This window comes from Elephas maximus, chromosome 27 (assembly GCF_024166365.1).
Source record: "Elephas maximus indicus isolate mEleMax1 chromosome 27, mEleMax1 primary haplotype, whole genome shotgun sequence".
Taxonomy (NCBI): Eukaryota; Metazoa; Chordata; class Mammalia; order Proboscidea; family Elephantidae; genus Elephas; species Elephas maximus.
The window spans coordinates 37,814,762-37,832,512 of record NC_064845.1 but is presented as its reverse complement, the minus strand read 5'-3'; the positions used below and the strand labels follow the sequence as shown (position 1 = coordinate 37,832,512).

Below are 17,751 nucleotides of genomic sequence, written 5' to 3'. Positions count from 1 at the left end.
TCCTTTCACAGTTGGAGATTTTTCAGACCTTAAGTTGAAGTACAGGACAAGCAAAGCAATGCCTAGCATATAGCCAGTGAAATGCAATTGCGCATCAGTTTCTGGAGCCTCCACGATTTTCAAACTTGTCAAACCCACGAATTCCGCATCCTGTGTCCTTCAACATATGCAGCCACCCTTGGCCCCAGAGAAACCCTTTGAACCTCATGTACTGTGATTGTGGAACACGTTTTCTTTCTCACCCATTTATTCTACTTCTAGGTAGGGAGGTCTAATTGGCATTTCTCCCCTTTTGTTAAAATACATGTAAAACAAAAAGCCCCCGTTGATAATACACAGTTCACCACAGAGAATACAGAAAATGTACATATTGTTCCTATTAGAGTGACTGACCCAGTGGTGTGCTGTTAAATGTTTAACAACCAGCTCTGTGTAAAGAAAAAAAGGTATTGATTTGCGGTGCCTGCTAATTCTCATGGTGTAAATACTCCCACCACGGTGAATTTCAAGCTACCAACGTGATGTCATGATCACAGAGTTGGGGAGAGACGCACAGCAGCACAGCAATACAGCCCATATCCATCACCAAGATGCAATAGATGGAAGTAATCTCAAGAGCAGACATAATAGTAAAATGCAGTAAATCATAACTGGAAGTGATGCATTTTGAGGGCTGATTAACCTTTGCTTTTAATACAATTCATTAAATTATAAGTTTACATATGTGATTTTTCAATAATGTTTGTTTACCAAGGAGTCCCTGGGTAGTGCAAACTGTTAACAAACTCAACTCCTAACCAAAAGGCTAGAAGTACCAGTCTACCCAGAGGTGCCTCTCAAGAAAGGCCTGGCAATCTACTTCCAAAAGGTCAGCGACTGAAAACCCTGTGGAGCACAGTTCTACTCTGACACACGTGGGGTCACCATGAGTTGGAGTCAACCCGGCTGGCAACTGGCAACTGGTGTTTATCAACAGACTCACGAAATTCCTGGAAAGTTAATAATATACACTTGAGAGCCAGTACAAGCCAACTCCAGCAGCACTTTGATCTTACCATGTTAAAGGAACAAGGCCTTGGGGAGGACCTTGAGTTAAAGCTCTTTTCCATTCACTTAACGCTGACGGGCACCATACACAATAGCTTCTTCCTGATTCTTGTTTTTTTCTATTACCTGGCTGAGCCAGAGCAGTAATGATAGAAGAAAGTAATCTTGTCACAAAATTTTTTGATATATATCCTTTTGGATTTTTTTCATGTATTCGTAGGCATGAGTGTGTGTATGTGTCTAAAGAAAAACCAAACCAAATGCGTTGCTGTCAAGTCGATTCTGACTCATAGCGACTCTATAGTACAGAATAGAACTGCCCCATACAGTTTCCAAAGAGCACCTGGTGAATTCGAAATGCCAAACTTTTGGTTAGCAGCCGTAGCTCTTAACCCCTAGGCCACCAGGGTTTCCATATGTGTCTAAGGGTACATATATGTATGACTGTATAATAAATGATATGAGACATTAAAGATTTTTGAACAATTGAAGATATAGGGAAAGGACCCGACTGAGCTTGGACCAAGCTAATCTAAATGGACTGTATTGGTGTTGCACACTTTGTGGTTTTTAGGGCTGGATGATATAAATGCCCTGGAGTCAGCCTATTGTGTGATTATCTCTATAGATAACAGGTGAGACTGCAATTAAAGAGCTGGGACTTACATCCTTTTGTGCTGTGCTAGCATTACAGTAGAGTTTAAGTTTCTGCATGCAGAATTACTGGATCCGACTTTAGGTTTATTCATTTATTTAGTCAGTTAGTTGGCAACTTGCGCACCAAAAATGGTTCACTGTTTACCTTCTCATCAACAATATATAAAAGTCCCTCTTTTTCACATCTACAGCAATACACCGTAATATTATTCTTATCATTGTTTTTAAAACCTTTGCCAAACTTAGCAAGTGAAAAATATTGTTAGATATGCATTCTTTAATTATGAGGGAGGTTGAAGGTCATTTCATATCTTTGTTGGTGATTTGTATTTCTTTTTTTGAAAAGTGCTTGTTCATGCTCTTTTATATTGGCTTGTTTATCTCTTTACTGACTTGAAAGAGCTCTTTACACTTCTAGACTATTACGGTTTTGTCTATTATATACAGCAACCCCTCTCCCTCCAGTTTGGCATTTGCATTTTTATTTTGTCTTGTTGTTGTTGTCATCATTTCCCATAAAGAAATTTCCATTTATGGAGTTAAATATATGAATATTTTCTGTTATGGTTTTTCTGCTTTCTCTCAAATTATAAAAATATTCATCTATGTTTTCTTCTATTATTCTTAGTGTTTAATTTTTTAATTTGTCTTTAATCCACAATTCATTATTAACAATACGTGAAGTAGAGATTTATTTTTTCCTAAAATATCAATTAATTATCCTAAGACTATCCTTTTATTTTAATAATTCACACTTTCCCTATTTAAGACTTACTTTTATAATACCCTAAAGCAAACAAACAAAAAAAAAAACAAGCACGCTGCGGTCGAGTCGATTCTGACTCAAAGCGACCCCATAGGACGGGGTAGAATTGCACCACAGAGTTACAGAGTTTCCAAGGAGTGCTTAGTGGATTCAAACTGCCGACCTTTTGGTTAGCAGCTATAGCTTCTAACCATCATGCCACCAGGGTTTCCTATAATATGCTATGTTTATATAAGTAGGTGAAGATACAGACTTGTTATTCTGTTCTATCGATCTGTCTTTTTATCCCTTCGCTAGTATCACAGCCTCCTCATTAGGGACATTTTATTGCACAATTCATCACCCACTACCTTTGTTTGTCTTATGTCTTTTTACTATTCTCATTTGTTTACTCACCCAAATAGCTTTGGAATCACTTAGTCAACTGCCTTTGAAAATATGTAAAGATATTCAGACATTGCAATATGGGACTGGTATAGGAATATACACACTAATTGAATAGAATAGGAAGTCTAGAACTAGACCCAAGTTATACATGGGAACTTGGTTTGTGGGGAGGAGAACATTTCAAATCAGTAGGAAAAGGATGGATTATTCAATAAGCAATCTTAAAACAATCACTTATAGATTTGGAAGAAAATGTAAGTTAGCTCTCAATCTCACACCATAATAACCTCACACAGGTGAATTAAATGCACGAGAAGAAAATATAGGATGATGCATTTAAGATTGTGGGTTGAGGAGGAATTTCTCAGTGTGATACAAATCAGAGGCCATAAGAGGAAAATTTGACAGATTCTGTTTCATAAAGTTAAAAGCTTTGTCATAACCACAACAACCAAAAAAAGAGAGAAAGAAAAATAGATGAGGGGAAAATAGCTGTAATATGGTTAACAGACAAAGGGTAAGATATATTATGGAGTTCCTATAAATTAATAGTAAAAAAAAAGAAACACAATTTTAAAATGATCAAAGGATATAAATAGTCGAATCATGAAAGAAGAAACACAAATGGCCATGAAAACTGTGAAAAGAAGCTCCATTTTGCTAGTGATCAAGAAATTGTACAACTAAACACCAACGGGAAACAATATTTGCTTACGAGATGGGCAAAATTTTAAAAAGATTGATAGCACCCAATGTTGAAGACAGTATGAAAAAATAGCCTTTCTTGAGGAATTGTAAATAGGAGCAAGGTTTTTGGAGACTAACCTGATGGCATCTATCCAGATGTTAACTGTACATACCCTATGACCAGCAAGAACACTCTTTGGAACCGATCCTACAGAAATGCTAGCTTAAAAAAAAAAAAAAAAAAAAAAAGCTTAAGTGTGTAAAAATATATGTATAACAATGTTTATTTTAGCTAAGGCACTGGAAACAGCCCAAATATTCTTTAATAGGCAGATGGATAAATGGATGATGGTGCAACCCTCCTTCAAATATTTACCCTGGTTAAGAGGAAAGTTGTGTATTAATAGCTTGGAAAGATATCCAAAACATGTTGATAAGTGAGAAAAAATTGAAGCACAGAATAGAAAAATGATCCACTTATGTAAAAAAAAAAAAAAAAAAAGTTTGTGTGTGTCTCTGTGCAGGTGTGTGAGAGTATAATCCAAACTATAAAGAGTGATTACTTCTGAAGGAAATATTTTATGACACATTTCTGATTTTTTTAATATAATGAGCTTTTGAAATTAAATGTTTTTCTTAAAAGAACGATTTGGCAAATTCTGACAAAAATGTTAATAATTTGGAACTTACACTATATTTCTAGACTGGTTTGAGAATAATTGACATCTTTTCAATATTGATTTCTAAACTACAAATACGGAATGTCTCTCCATTTATTTAAGTCTTCTCTGTCTCTCAGTAAAGTTTGAAATTTTCCTTATGCTGGTCTTTTTAAATTGGCTACTTGGTAATACATAATTCTAGTTGCCATCGTAAGTAGGGAAACCCTGGAGGTGAAGTGGCTAAGTGCTATGGCTGCTAACCAAAGGGTTGGCTATTCAAATCCACCAGGTGCTCCATTGAAACTCTATGGGGCAGTTTTTCTTTGTCCTATAGAGTCGCTATGAGTCGGAATCAACTCGACAGCAGTGGGGTTTTTTTTTTTTTTAATGGTAAGTAGAATGTTTTTTGTTTTTTGTGTTTTCCCATTATATTTTCAAAGTGGCTATGATACGATATACAAAAAGCTGTTGCTTCTCATGTATTACGTAAGGGGACTTCTTATTGAAAGATATCCTTTGGTTTTTAAACAGTGGGTATCAGGGAAGTTACGTGTGCAGGCTCCAGAATCAGGTCACTCAGATTGGAATCCTGGCTCTACCACTCACCTCCTACTCAACACTTCTGGAACTTAGTTTCCACATCTGCAAAATAGAAGCAATGATAAATGTACCTCCTGGGGTTCCTGTGCCCTCACGTGTCTGTCACTTTGTCATACTGTGTGGGCTTGTGTGTTCCTGGGATGCTGGAAATATGCCACTGGTATTCAAATACCAGCAGGGTCGCGCACGGGGGACAGGTTTCAACTGACTTTCCAGACTAAGACAGACTAGGAAGAAGGGCCTGGCAGTCTACTTCTGAAAAGAATTAGCCAGTGAAAACCTTATGAATAGCAGCAGAACATTATCTGCTACAGTGCCGGAAGATGAGCCCTTCACGTTGGAAGACACTCAAAATACGACTGGGGAAGAACTGCCTCCTCAAAGTAAAGTTGACATAGATGGAGTCAAGCTTTTGGGACCTTCGTATGCTGATGTGGCACACCTCAAAATGAGAGGAAACAGCTGCAAACATCCATTAATAATCAGAACGTGGAATGTACAAAGCATGAATCTAGGAAAATTTGAAACAGTCAAAAATGAAATGGAACGCATAAAGATCAGTATCCTAGGTATTAGTGAGGTGAAATGGACTGGTATTGGTCATTTTGAATTGGACATTCATATGGTCTACTACCCTGGGAAAGACAACTTGAAGAGGGATGACATTGCATTCGATGTCAAAAAGAACATTTCAAGATCTATCCTGAAGTACAACACTGTCAGTGATAGGATAATATCCACAGGCCTAAAAGGGAGACCAGATAATACGACTATTATTAAAATCCGAACCAACCACTAAGGCCAAAGATGAAGAAATTTAAGATTTTTCACCAACTTCTTCAGTCTGAAATTGATCGAACATGCAAACAGGATGCACTGATAACTACTGGTGGTTGGAATGTGAAAGCTGGAAACAGAAGAAGGATCAGTAGTTGGAAAATATGGCCTTGGTAATAAAATCATGCCAGAGGTCCCATGATTGAATATTGCAAGACCAATGACTTCTTCATTGCAAATGCCTTTTTTTCACCAACATAAATGTTGACTATACACATGGACCTTGCCAGATGGAATACACAGGAATAAACTGACTATGTCTGTGCAAAGAGATGATGGAAAAGCTCAATATCATCAGTCAGAACAAGGCCAGGGCTGACTGCAGATCAGACCATCAATTATTCACATGGAAGTTCAAGTTGAAATTGAGGAAAATTAGAACAAGTCCACAAGAGCCAAAGTACAACCTTTGGTATATTCCATCTGAATTTAGAGACCATCTCGAGAATAGATTTGGTTCAATGAACACTAATAACCAGAGACCAGACAAGATGTAGAATGACATCAAGGACATCATACATTAAGAAAGCAAGAGGTCATTGACAAGGCAGGAGAGAAAGAAAAGACCTAAATGGATGTCGGAAGAGACTCTGAACTTGCTCTTGAACATCGAGTAGCTACAGCAAAAGGATAAAAAATGATGAAGTAAAAGAGCTGAACAGAAGATTTCAAAGGGCGGCTTGCAAGGACAAAGAAAAGTATTATGACAATATGTGCAAAGACATGGAGATAGAAAACCAAAAGGGAAGAACATGCTCAGCATTTCTCAAGCTGAAAGAACTGACAAAAAAATTCAAGCCTCAAGTTGTAATACTGAAGGATTCTATGGGGAAAATATTAAACGTCACAGGATGCACCAAAAGATGATGAAAGGAATACACAGAGTCACTATACCAAAAAGAACTGGTCGATGTCCAACCATTTCAGGAGGTAACCTATGATCAGGAACCAACGGTACTGAAGGAAGAAGTCCAAGCTCACTGAAGACACTGGCAAAAAACAAGGCCCCAGGAATTGACGGAGTACCAACTGAGATGTTTCAACAAACAGATGCAACGCTGTAAGTGCTCGCTTGTCTACGCCAAGAAATTTGGAAGACAGCTACCTGGCAGCCGACTAGAAGAGATCCATATTTATGCCTATTCCCAAGAAAGGTGATCCAACCAAATGCACAAATTGTCAAACAATATCATTAATATCACATGCAAGAAAAATTTTGTTGAAGATCATTTTGAATGCTAAAGCAGCTGCAGCATTATATCAATAGGGAACCACCAGAAACTCAAGACGGATTTAGAAGAGGACATGGAACCAGGGATATCATTGCTGATGTCAGATGGATCCTGGCTGAAAGCAGAGAACACCAGAAGGATGTTTACATGTGTTTTATTGATTGTGCTAAGGCATTCAACTGTGTGGAACAAAACAAATTATGGATAACATTGCAGAGAATAAGTATTCTAGAACACTTAATTGTGCTCATGAGGAATCTGTACATGGATCAGGAGGCAGTCATTCAAACAGAACAAGGGGATATTGCATGGTTTAAAGTTAGGAAAGCTGTGCATCAGGGTTGTATCCTTTCACCATACCTATTCAATCTGTATGCTAAGCAAATAACCCGAGAAGATGGACTATATGAAGAAGGACAGGGCATCATGATCGGAGGAAGACTCATTAACAACCTGCATTATGCAGATGACACAACCTTGCTTTTTGAAAGTGAAGATGACTTGAAGCACTTATTGATGAAGATCAAAGACCACTAGCCTCAGTATGGATTACACCTCAACATAAAGGAAACAAAAATCCTCACAACTTGACCAACAAGGAACATCACTGTAAATGGGGAAAAGATTGAGGTTGTCAAGGATTTCATTTTATTTGCATCCACAATCAACATCCATGGAAGCAACAGTCAAAAAATCAAAAGATGCATTGCATTGGGTAAAACTGCTGCAAAAGATCTCTTTAAAGTGTCAAAAAGGCAAGACGTCACTTTGAGGACTAAGGTGCACCTGACCCAAGCCATGGTGTGTTCAATTGCCTCATATGCACACAAAATTTGGACAATGAATAATGAAGCCTGAAGAAGAATTGATGCCTTTGAATTGTGGTGTTGGTGAAGAATACTGAATATACCATGAACTGCCAAAAGAATGAACAAATCTGTCTTGGATGAAGTACAACCAGAATGATCCTTGGAAGCAAGGATGGTGAGACTGGGTCTCATATACCTTGGACATGTTATCAGGAGGAATCAGTCCCTGGAGAAGGACATCATGCTTGGTAAAGTAGAGGATCAGCAAAAAAGAGGAAGACCCTCAAAGAGATGGATTGACACAATGCCTGAAACAATGGACCCAAGCATAGCAACGATTGTGAGGATGGTGCAGGACCTGGCAGTCTTTTGTTCTGTTGTGCACAGGGTCGCTATGAATTAGAACTGCCTCAATGGCACCTAACAATGACAGGGTTCTTGTGAGGATTAAATGAGATAATAACGTGTGAAGCACTGAGAAGATGGCTTGGCAAGAAGGAAGTACATGGCATATTTGAGATTTTTTTTTTATAATATAGCCTTGTGGTTTGTCATGTAGTTTATCGCACCTGTCAATAGTAATAATTTTATATTATTTCTTGACAATATTGACATACTTTTTCTCTGTTTCTAACTAAGATTATTGATTTCTTCTCCTTTTCAATTGAATTGGCCAAAATTTTGAACAGTATTAAATAATAATTGTGTTACTGGCCTTCCTGGTTTTACTAGATAAGGCTTCAACCTTGGTGAAGGTATGATGATGATCAGCCATTTGACAAAGATATTTTTGGAGGGGGGCCCAAGATGTCAGAGTAGTCAGGCGCTTCCAGCGAACCCTCTTACAACAAAGACCCCCCCAAAAATCAAGTGAAACGATTGCATTTATGACAAGCTAAAAGCCCTGACCATCAAAGGCAAAGTTAGAAAATGGACTGAGTGGCAGGGGGAGGGAGAGATGGTCCAGAAGTGGACAGGGGTTGCTGGACCTGAATCGCTAGGAACCCTCAAGCTGCAGTGGGCTGATCGTAGTGTTTGGCCGCAGTATCCTCAGGGAGAAACAGCCAGCCGCACAGCCTACTGACACCTCCAGAACCAGAGAAGAGCAGCGCTCTTGCAAAAGCTAAGTGCTTGCATATATTTTACTGCACCCTCAGCCTGCAAGCCAGCTTCAGTGGCTGCCGATTTCCCTGGGCCTGAGATAGGTCCTGTTGTATGTCCTGACCCATTCTCCTGGCCTTGGAGAAGGAATAAATTCACAGCTAAGGAAAAGATAATCTGCCAGCTCCACCAACCTGTGGAGCTCAGGACAGAAGCAGCTCCTGTCCAGACATAAATGATCCGTGGATTTTGAATACCTTTCCCCCTCCATGGACATGTGTGGCCTATTTCAGGAGAATAGGACCTTGTTGGCAAACTGCAACTGTTTCAGCTGTGCGGTGGAGAAGTGGGCGTTTGAGGTTGACATTGCTTTCTCTATTAAGCAGGGTCCTCACCTACCCACATCAGGGACCTAAGGACTGGTGGCTCCACTCAGGTCACCCAGCCAACCACAACAGAGGTCGAAGGATAACTGGTACCTCCCAGTCCTTAAAACCAAAAGGATTGGGTGCCCAAGGTCCATCTGCAGGACCCATCCCACTATGCGCTCAAGGGAACAGGGATGCTCTTTCCTCATAGACACTCAGGGGATGGATGTCAGCCCCCTGCATTGTTCAGAACATGACCCCCTGCTGCAACAAGATACTGGTACCTACACTAATCGCCCCTGCCCCTCTAAGACTGTAGGACAGAGCCTGTACTACACACTTGATGACCAACTACCTGGACACCTGAGCTGAATTCATACAGGAAAAGTGAATGGGCTCCTAGGCTTATATACCTGATACCAGCACTAGCCATCTGGTGACATGACGTTAGAGCTTCAAAGGTGGAAATAATCAAGCTAGCTCACTCACACAACCTATATGGATATATCAAAACAAAACAAAGTGAGAAGCTAGGATATAGTCAGCAAACATAAAATGAACTAATACAATACTTACAGAGGGCACAGAGACAACAGTCAATATCAAATCACATAAAGAAGCAGATGATGAGCGATTTAACAAGCTCTAAAAACAAAGAATCAACTGATATTCTGGATGAACGTGCCTTCCTGGAATTACCGGATGCAGAATACAAAAGATTAATAGACAGAATGCTTCAAGACCACAGGAACGGGATCAGGAAGGAGATCAGGCAATATGCAGAAAAGCCAAGGAACACACAGATAAAGCAGTTGAAGAAATTAAAAAAGTTATTCAAGAACATAACAAAAAATTTAATAAGCTGCAAGGATCCATAGAGAGACTTCAGTCCAAAATTCAAAAGATTAACAACAAAATTACAGAAGTAGACAACTCGATAGAAAGTCAGAGGAGCAGAATTGAGCAAATGGCAGGCAGAACTGGTGAGACAGAAGATAAAACACTTGGCATCAATATATTTGAAGACAAATCAGATAAAAGAATTAAAAAAATGAAGAAATCCTATGAATCATGTGGGACTCTATCAAGAGAAATAACCCACGAGTGATTGGAGTACCAGAACAGGGAGGGATAACAGAAAATACAGAGAGAATTGTTGAAGATTTGTTGGCAGAAAACTTCCCTGATATCGTGAAAGATGAGACGATATCTATCCAAGATGCTCATCGAACTCCACATAATGTAGATCTCAAAAGAAAGATAAAGACATAATTTTAACAGCCAAAACCAAAACCAAAGATAAAGAGAGAATTTTAAGAGCAGTTAGGGATGAACAAAAAGTCACCTACAAAGGAGAGTCAGTAACAATGAGCTCAGACTACTCGGCAGAAACCATGGAGGGAAGAAGGCAATGGGATCACTTATATAAAAAATTGAAGGAAAAAAATTGCCAGCCAAAAATTATATATCCAGCAACACCATATCTCAAATATGAAGGTGAAATTAGGACATTTCCAGATAAACAGAAGTTTAGGGAATTCGCAAAAACCAAACCAACACTAAAAGAAATACTAAAGGGAGTTCTTTAGTTAGAAAATCAATAATATCAGGTATTGACCCAAAACTAGAACACTGGGCAGAGCAATAAGAAGTCACCCCAGACAGGGAAATCAAGATAAAAAAATACTCAAAACGGTAAAAATGGGAGGCAGAGCCAAGATGGTGGAATAGACAAACACTTCCATTGAGCCCTCTTTACAACAAAGACCCCTGAAAATAAGTGAAATGAGTATATTTGTGAAAAGCTGGGAGCCCTGAGCTTCAAAGGCAAGCTTAGACAATGATCTGAGGGGCAGGGGGAGGAAGAGACCGTTCAGAAGCAGAGAGGAGTTACCAGACCTGAATCGTGGGGAGCACTCAGGCACCATTCCCGGAGCGGTGGTGGCAGTGGACTGGTACTAACATTCAGCCGCAGTTTCCTCAGGGAGAAACAGCCAGCCACACAGCCTACTCACACCTCCAGAACCTGAAAAGAACAGCGCTCTCGGCAGAAGCTAAGTACCTGTGTATATTTTACCGTGCGCCCCCTAGCCCCAAGCTGGCTTCAGCTGCTGAATTCCCTGGGCCTGAGATAGGCCCTGTTGAGCACCTAGAGCCATCCTCCTGGCCTTGGGGAAGGAAAAAATTTGCAACGGGGGGAAAAGATAATTTGCTAGCTCCACTAACCGGGGGAGCTCAGGACAGAAGCGGCTCCTGTCCAGGCATAAACCATCCATGGGCTTTCAGCACCCTTCCCTTCTGCATGGACCTGTGTGGGCCTATTTTGGGGGAATAGGCCGTTGTTGGAAGAATCCAACCATTTCAGCTGTGTGGTGGAGAGGTGAGTGTTTGATGTTCGACATTGCTTTGCCTATTAAACAAGGTCCTCACCTACCCACATCAGGGACCTAAGGACTGGTAGCTCCACTCAGGTCACAAAGCCACCCACGACAGGGGTCTAAAGATTACTGGTACCTCCCAGTCCTTACAAACAAAAACATTGGATGCCCATAGTCCATCTGCAGAACCCACCCACCTGCACGCTCTAGGGACCAGGGACGCACTTTCCTCAGAGACACTTGGGGGTTGGTTCTCAGTCCTCTGCTTTGTTCAGAGTGTGACCCCCTGCTGCAATCAGATACCAGTATATACGCCAATATCCCCTGCCCCTCTAAGACTGTAGGACAGAGCCTGTACCACACACTTGATGATCAGCTACCTCGACACCTGAGCTGAATTCATACAAGAAAACTGAATGGACTCCTAGACTGATATACCAGATAACAGCTCTAGCCATCTGGGGACAGGTCGTCAGAGCTCCAAAGGTGAAAATAATCAAGCTAGCTCACTCAAGCAACTCATAGGGGTATACCAAAACAAAACAAAGCAAGAAGCTATGACACAGTAAGCAAGCATTAATTAATATGATAACTTATAGATGGCTCGGAGAAAACAGTCAATATCAAGTCACATAAAGAAACAGACCATGATCACCTCATAAAGCTCTCAAAACAAAGATCCAGGGATCTTCTAGATGAAAGTGCATTCCTGGAATTACCAGAGCCAGAATACAAAAGTTTAATATACAGAACCCTTGAAGACATCAAGAAGGAAATGAGGCAACCCCCAGAACAAGCCAGGCAACACACAGATAAAGCAGCTTAAGAAACTAGAAAGATTATTCAGGACCATAACGAAAAGTTTAATAAGCTGGAAAAATCCATAGGCAGATAGCAATCAGAAATTCAGAAGATTAACAATAAAATTACATAAGTAGACAACTCAATAGAAAGTCAGAGGAGCAGAATTGAGCAAGTAGAAGCTAGAATTTTTGAACTTGAAGATAAATCACTTGGCCCTAATATATTTGAAGACAAATCAGATAAAAGAATTTTAAAAAATGAAGAAACCTTGAGAATCATGTGGGACTCTATCAAGAGAAATAACCCAGGAGCGATTGGAGTACCAGAACAGGGAGGAATAACAGAAAATACAGAGAGAATTGTTGAAGATTTGTTGGCAGAAAACTTCCCTGATATCGTGAAAGATGAGAAGATATCTATCCAAGATGCTCATCGAAGTCCACATAAGGTAGATCTTAAAAGAAAGTCACCAAGACATATTACAATCAAAGTTGCCAAAACCAAAGATAAAGAATTATAAGAGCAGCGATGGATAAACAAAAAGCCACCTACAAAGGAAAGCCAATAAGAATAAGCTTGGACTACTCGGCAAAAACCATGCAGGCAAGAAGACAATGGGATGACATATTTAAAAAATTGAAGGAAAAGAATTCCCACCCAAGAATCATATACCCAGCAAAACTGTCTCTTTAATATGAAGGTGAAATTGTGACATTTCCGGATAAACACAAGTTTAGGGATTTTTAGAAAACCAAACCAAAACTACAAGAAATACTGAAGGGAGTTCTTTGGTTAGAAAATCAGTAATATCAGGTATCAACTCAAGACTAGAACACTGGGCAGAGCAATCAGAAGTCAACCCAGACAGGGTAATCCAAGAAAACAAAGCCAGATTATTCAAAAAAAAAAAAAAAAAGCTCAAAACAGGGTAATAGCAATATTATTATGTAAAAGAAGACAACATTAAAATACTAAAGAGGGACTAAGAAATATAATCATATACCTTACATATGGAGAGGAAGATATGGTGATACAAAGAGTAAAAGTTCGGTTTAAATTTAGAAAAATAGGGGTAAACAAGGTAACCACAAAGGAGACAAACTATCCTACACATCAAAATAAAATACAAGGGAAAAATAGAGACTCAGCAGAAACAAAATTGACAACAACAAATATGAGGAAAGGACAATATATAAAGATAATCTACTCAGCACATAAAATTAAGTGGGAAAAAGAAACTGTCAACAACACACCAAAAAAGACATCAAAATGATAGCACTAAATCCATACCTATCCACAATAACTCTGAATATAAATGGACTAAATGCACCAATGAAGAGACAGAGAGTGGCAGAATGGATTAAAAAACAAGATCTGTCTATATGCTACCTACAAGAGACACACCTTAGACTTAGAGACACAAACAAACTAAAACTCAAAGGATGGAAAAAATTATATCAAGCAAACAACAATCAAAAAAGAGCAGGACATGGTAGAACTGCCCCATAGGATTTCCAAGCAGACTCACATCTTTCTCCCACAGAGTTGCTAGTGGGTTCCAAGGACTGACCTTTTGGCTAGAAGCCCAGTGCTTAACCATCCTGTCACCACCGCCCCTTACACACCCTACCTCTTCTAAAACCTGAGTCTGGAGACAATATGTGTAGGCCCTGTGGGGAGAGAGAACACCAGATATCCTCATGAGCAAATGGGGAGCCACAGCCCCTGATAGGGCATGGTGACAGAGCCGGGGAGGTTCCTCACTCCAGAACCTTCTGTCCTAGTCCAGTTTCCTATGGACAGGCTTCCTCCCGGGGTCAGTGCTTTCCGGGCTGAAGTCAGTACAGAGGCTGTTCGGGGTTGGCGCTGACAAGAGTCTAAGCGCAGGTTTCAAACCGTGCCTGGTCAGGATACAGATATTCTTCTGCAAAGTCTGGGTACATGTGTGCAAACCTGTCAGCAAAAGAGATTCTTCTCATCTTCATCCACACCGCTGAAGAGGTCTCTCAGAAGCAGCTTGCCAAGCCCAAGGCCGTCTTCAGAATGCAGGACAGGTCTTCCTCATTTATGCAGCCGTCCTCCTGCCATGCATACATCTTGAATGGCAGCTGGATGGTGTCCAGAGTCTCAGACGCTCTGCAGACAACAGACAAGGCGATCACATATTCCCGCAGGTCCATCTTGCCACCTCCGCTCTCGTCAAACAGTGAGAACATGCAGTCCAGCGTGTCGGAAAGGGGTACCTCCACATACTCCGTGAACTTCACAAGTCAGTCTTCTCGCCCTTCTTCACCTTTGCGCTTTCTGATCTTTTTCAAGTTTTTCTAGCTTTAGCCCCAGGCCTCTCACAAGCCTGGCGAATTCTAGAAGGCAAGTGTCGGAGGGGAGACGGACTGTCCTTCCGCTGGGGCCAGCTAACGATCCTCAAACGTGAAATCCATGATGGAGACGCCCAGGGTCTCTGCCATGACGCGCCTCATGCTGCTGGCGTATAGCACCGGGCTCCTCTTCGCCTTGGAAGGGTGGTAAACTGGGAGAAACTCAATTTCCACCTAACTGTGAAACTGACACAGGGCGAGCCACAGCATTTCCAACACTCCAGGTCCTTGCCATGTCCACATGATCGTGTCCAGCTTATTTGTGTATCCTAAAACCACAGGCTGGACAGAAACACCAAGGATAAACACACCAGTCTTGAAGGTAGTTTAACAGGTCCCATTGGTACAAGTACCTTCTGGAAAAATCATTGTCATAACTTCCCATTGGACTAAGCCCCTCTCTTTATCTCTTCCACTGTTTTCCTGCACAAGTCCTGGTCTGATCCGAACACACTGGCCGGAGGTACTTGATCAGAGTTCCCCATATGGGGATACCCCTGCTCTCTGCCTTCATCACGATGGACGACATGGTCATGGTCACGGGAACGGCGTGGAAGTAAGAGGGGTGTGGTGCCAAGGGTCAGGATGGCCGCCTCAGTCGGTAGGGCCTGTCACTCCTTCTGGGCCACCGGGTGGAAGCCGCCGGCAAATCACGTGGTCTGCATGACTGCCTTGAGCGGGAAGTCCACGACCTTCTGCCACAAGCCAGCGGCTCTTCTGGTTCTCTCTCAGCAAATCCCAGTGAAGGTACAAAAGCGAAGGACCAGGCGAACAGCATCATGAAGGCGGCAAACAGGAGTCGGATGAGGAAGAGGGTCAGCGTCATGATGGCGATCTGGGCCTTCTGCAGAGTGCTGAAGCGCAGCTCGTGCATGAAGGGGTTCTACCCTGGGGGTGACAGCCACCGCTTCACCTGCACCTGCGCTGGGGGAGTTGGCGGCTGAGACAGAGCGGCCTCTGGCAGGTCTCCCCAGCCGCAGAGCCACCACCGTGAGAAGAGCCCGAGCGGACCGAGGCAGAGGGCGGGCAGACCCCTTATAATGCTTCTCATTTCTGTAGGGTTGGTAGTGGTGCCCCCTCTTTCGTTCCTGATTTTGGTAATCGGTGTCTTCTCTTTCGTTTTCTTGGTCAGTCTAGCCAAAGGTTAAAGGTTTGTCAATTTTGTTGATCTTTTCAAAAAGCCAACTCTTGGTTTATTTGATTTTCTCCGGGTTTTTCTTTCAGCTGCAGTATTATTTCATCCCTCTTGCTTGCTTTGTGTTTAGCTTGCTCACTGTTTTGTAGTTTCCTAAGGTGAAAGCTTAGGTTTTTTATTTGAGACTTCTCTTCTTTCTATCACAGGCATTTAAAGTTATACATTTCTTTACAAGCAATGCTTGAGATACATCCCATATGTTTTGATATGTTGTGTTTTTGTTTTCATTAAGTCCAAATTATTTTTAATGTCTCGTCTGTTTTCTTCTTTGATGCATGGATTATTTTGAAGTGTGTTAATTTTCAAGTATTTGGTGTTTTCTCATATTTCTTTCTGTTGTGGATTTCTAATTTAATTCCATTGTGGTCAGAGAATCAGAGAACACACTTTGCATAATTTCAGTCTTTTTAATTTTATTGAGACTTGTTTTTGGCTCCTGTATAAGGCCTACCCTGGAAAATGTTCCATGTATACTTGAAAAGAGCATGTGTTCTGCAGTCCTTGGGCATTTTATAAATATCAGTTATGTCAAGTTAATGAGTAGTGTTAAAGTCTTCTGTAGTTATTCCATCAATGACTGAGAGTGGGGTATTGAAAGTCCTAACTATTATTGATAAATTGTCTATTTCCTCTTTTAATCCTTCTGGTATCTGCTTCATGCATTTTGGGGGTCTGTTGTTGAAGGATGTTTATAATTGTTATATATTCTAGATGTATTGACTATCAAAAAGGTCCATAGTAATATTTGTTTTAAAGTCTATTTAATGTGATATTAATATAGCCATTCCAGCTCTCTTATGGTTACTGTTTACATACTATAAATAGCTTTTTCTATTCTTTATTTTCAACCTACTTGTGTCTTTGAATCTAAGGTGTTCCTCTTGTAAGCAGCAAGACCCATTGTTGGATCTTGCTGTTTTATCCAGTCACATAATCTCTGCCTTTGGACTGGCGTGTTTAGTCCATTCAATTTTAATGTTCTCATTGATACAGTTAGGTTTTCTTTTGCTATTTTGCTAGTTGTTTTCTGTTTGTTTCAATGAAGTAATAGAACCATTAAAAGTTTTTAAGTTTAATAAGAAGCATCAATATATTTGGAAACTACTAAATTATTTCTCACTAAAGAAAAATCCAAAAGAGAAGAAATGACTCACACTTCTGTCATTCAAACTTAACTTCACTTAACATTGTGGTATATTTTCTTCCAGTCTTTCTTATTCTTCATAGATCTTTGCTTTTTTTCCTCCCAGAGTTTATATCATATTACATATACAATTATTGTGTATTTTCTTACAGAAGTATATTATATGCATTTTGCATGGATTTGAACCACAGAAGAGCCATCACCAGCCAAGATACCCTTGAAGCAGTCATGTGGAAGACTTTTTGAATAAATGAAGTGGCTCTGAATGGTCCTGTTGCTTAAATGACTGCACTTATCAAAAAGTTGAATATGTCAGAAGGTTGATACAAACGGCTAACGTGCTTGGCTGCTAACTGAAAGGCTGGAGATTCAAGTCTACCCAGAGGTGCCTCAGAAGAAAGGCTTTGGGGTCTAATTCTAAAAAAAATCAAACATTTAAAACCCTATGGAGTATATAGTTCTACTCTGACACATGTGGGGTCTCCATGAGTCAGAATCAGCCTGACAGCAACTGTTTGGGGTTAAAAGGCAAGGTGTCTGAACAGCACCTGCTGCGTCAGGTCTTTGTACTACACACCTGGTCTCTGGGTCCTGTGTTTTTAGCTACCTATTTACTTCGTTAAATAAAAGAAAGATGTTTGCTTTTTTGGTAAAATTCACCTGTAAAATGGCTGGACTTACTGTCTTGAGGGAGTGGTG

At 40.5% G+C, this 17,751-nt stretch overlaps 1 protein-coding gene and 1 pseudogene across 7 annotated transcripts in view; one reads left to right on the top strand and one right to left on the bottom strand.

The window, feature by feature from the left end:
- The window catches only part of LOC126068459 (ral guanine nucleotide dissociation stimulator-like), a 490,075-nt gene that overhangs the window by 231,721 nt on the left and 240,603 nt on the right, over positions 1-17,751 (top strand). The gene's annotated exons all lie outside the window — the stretch shown is intronic.
- On the bottom strand, positions 14,076-15,730 carry LOC126068453 (lysophosphatidylcholine acyltransferase 1-like; annotated as a pseudogene).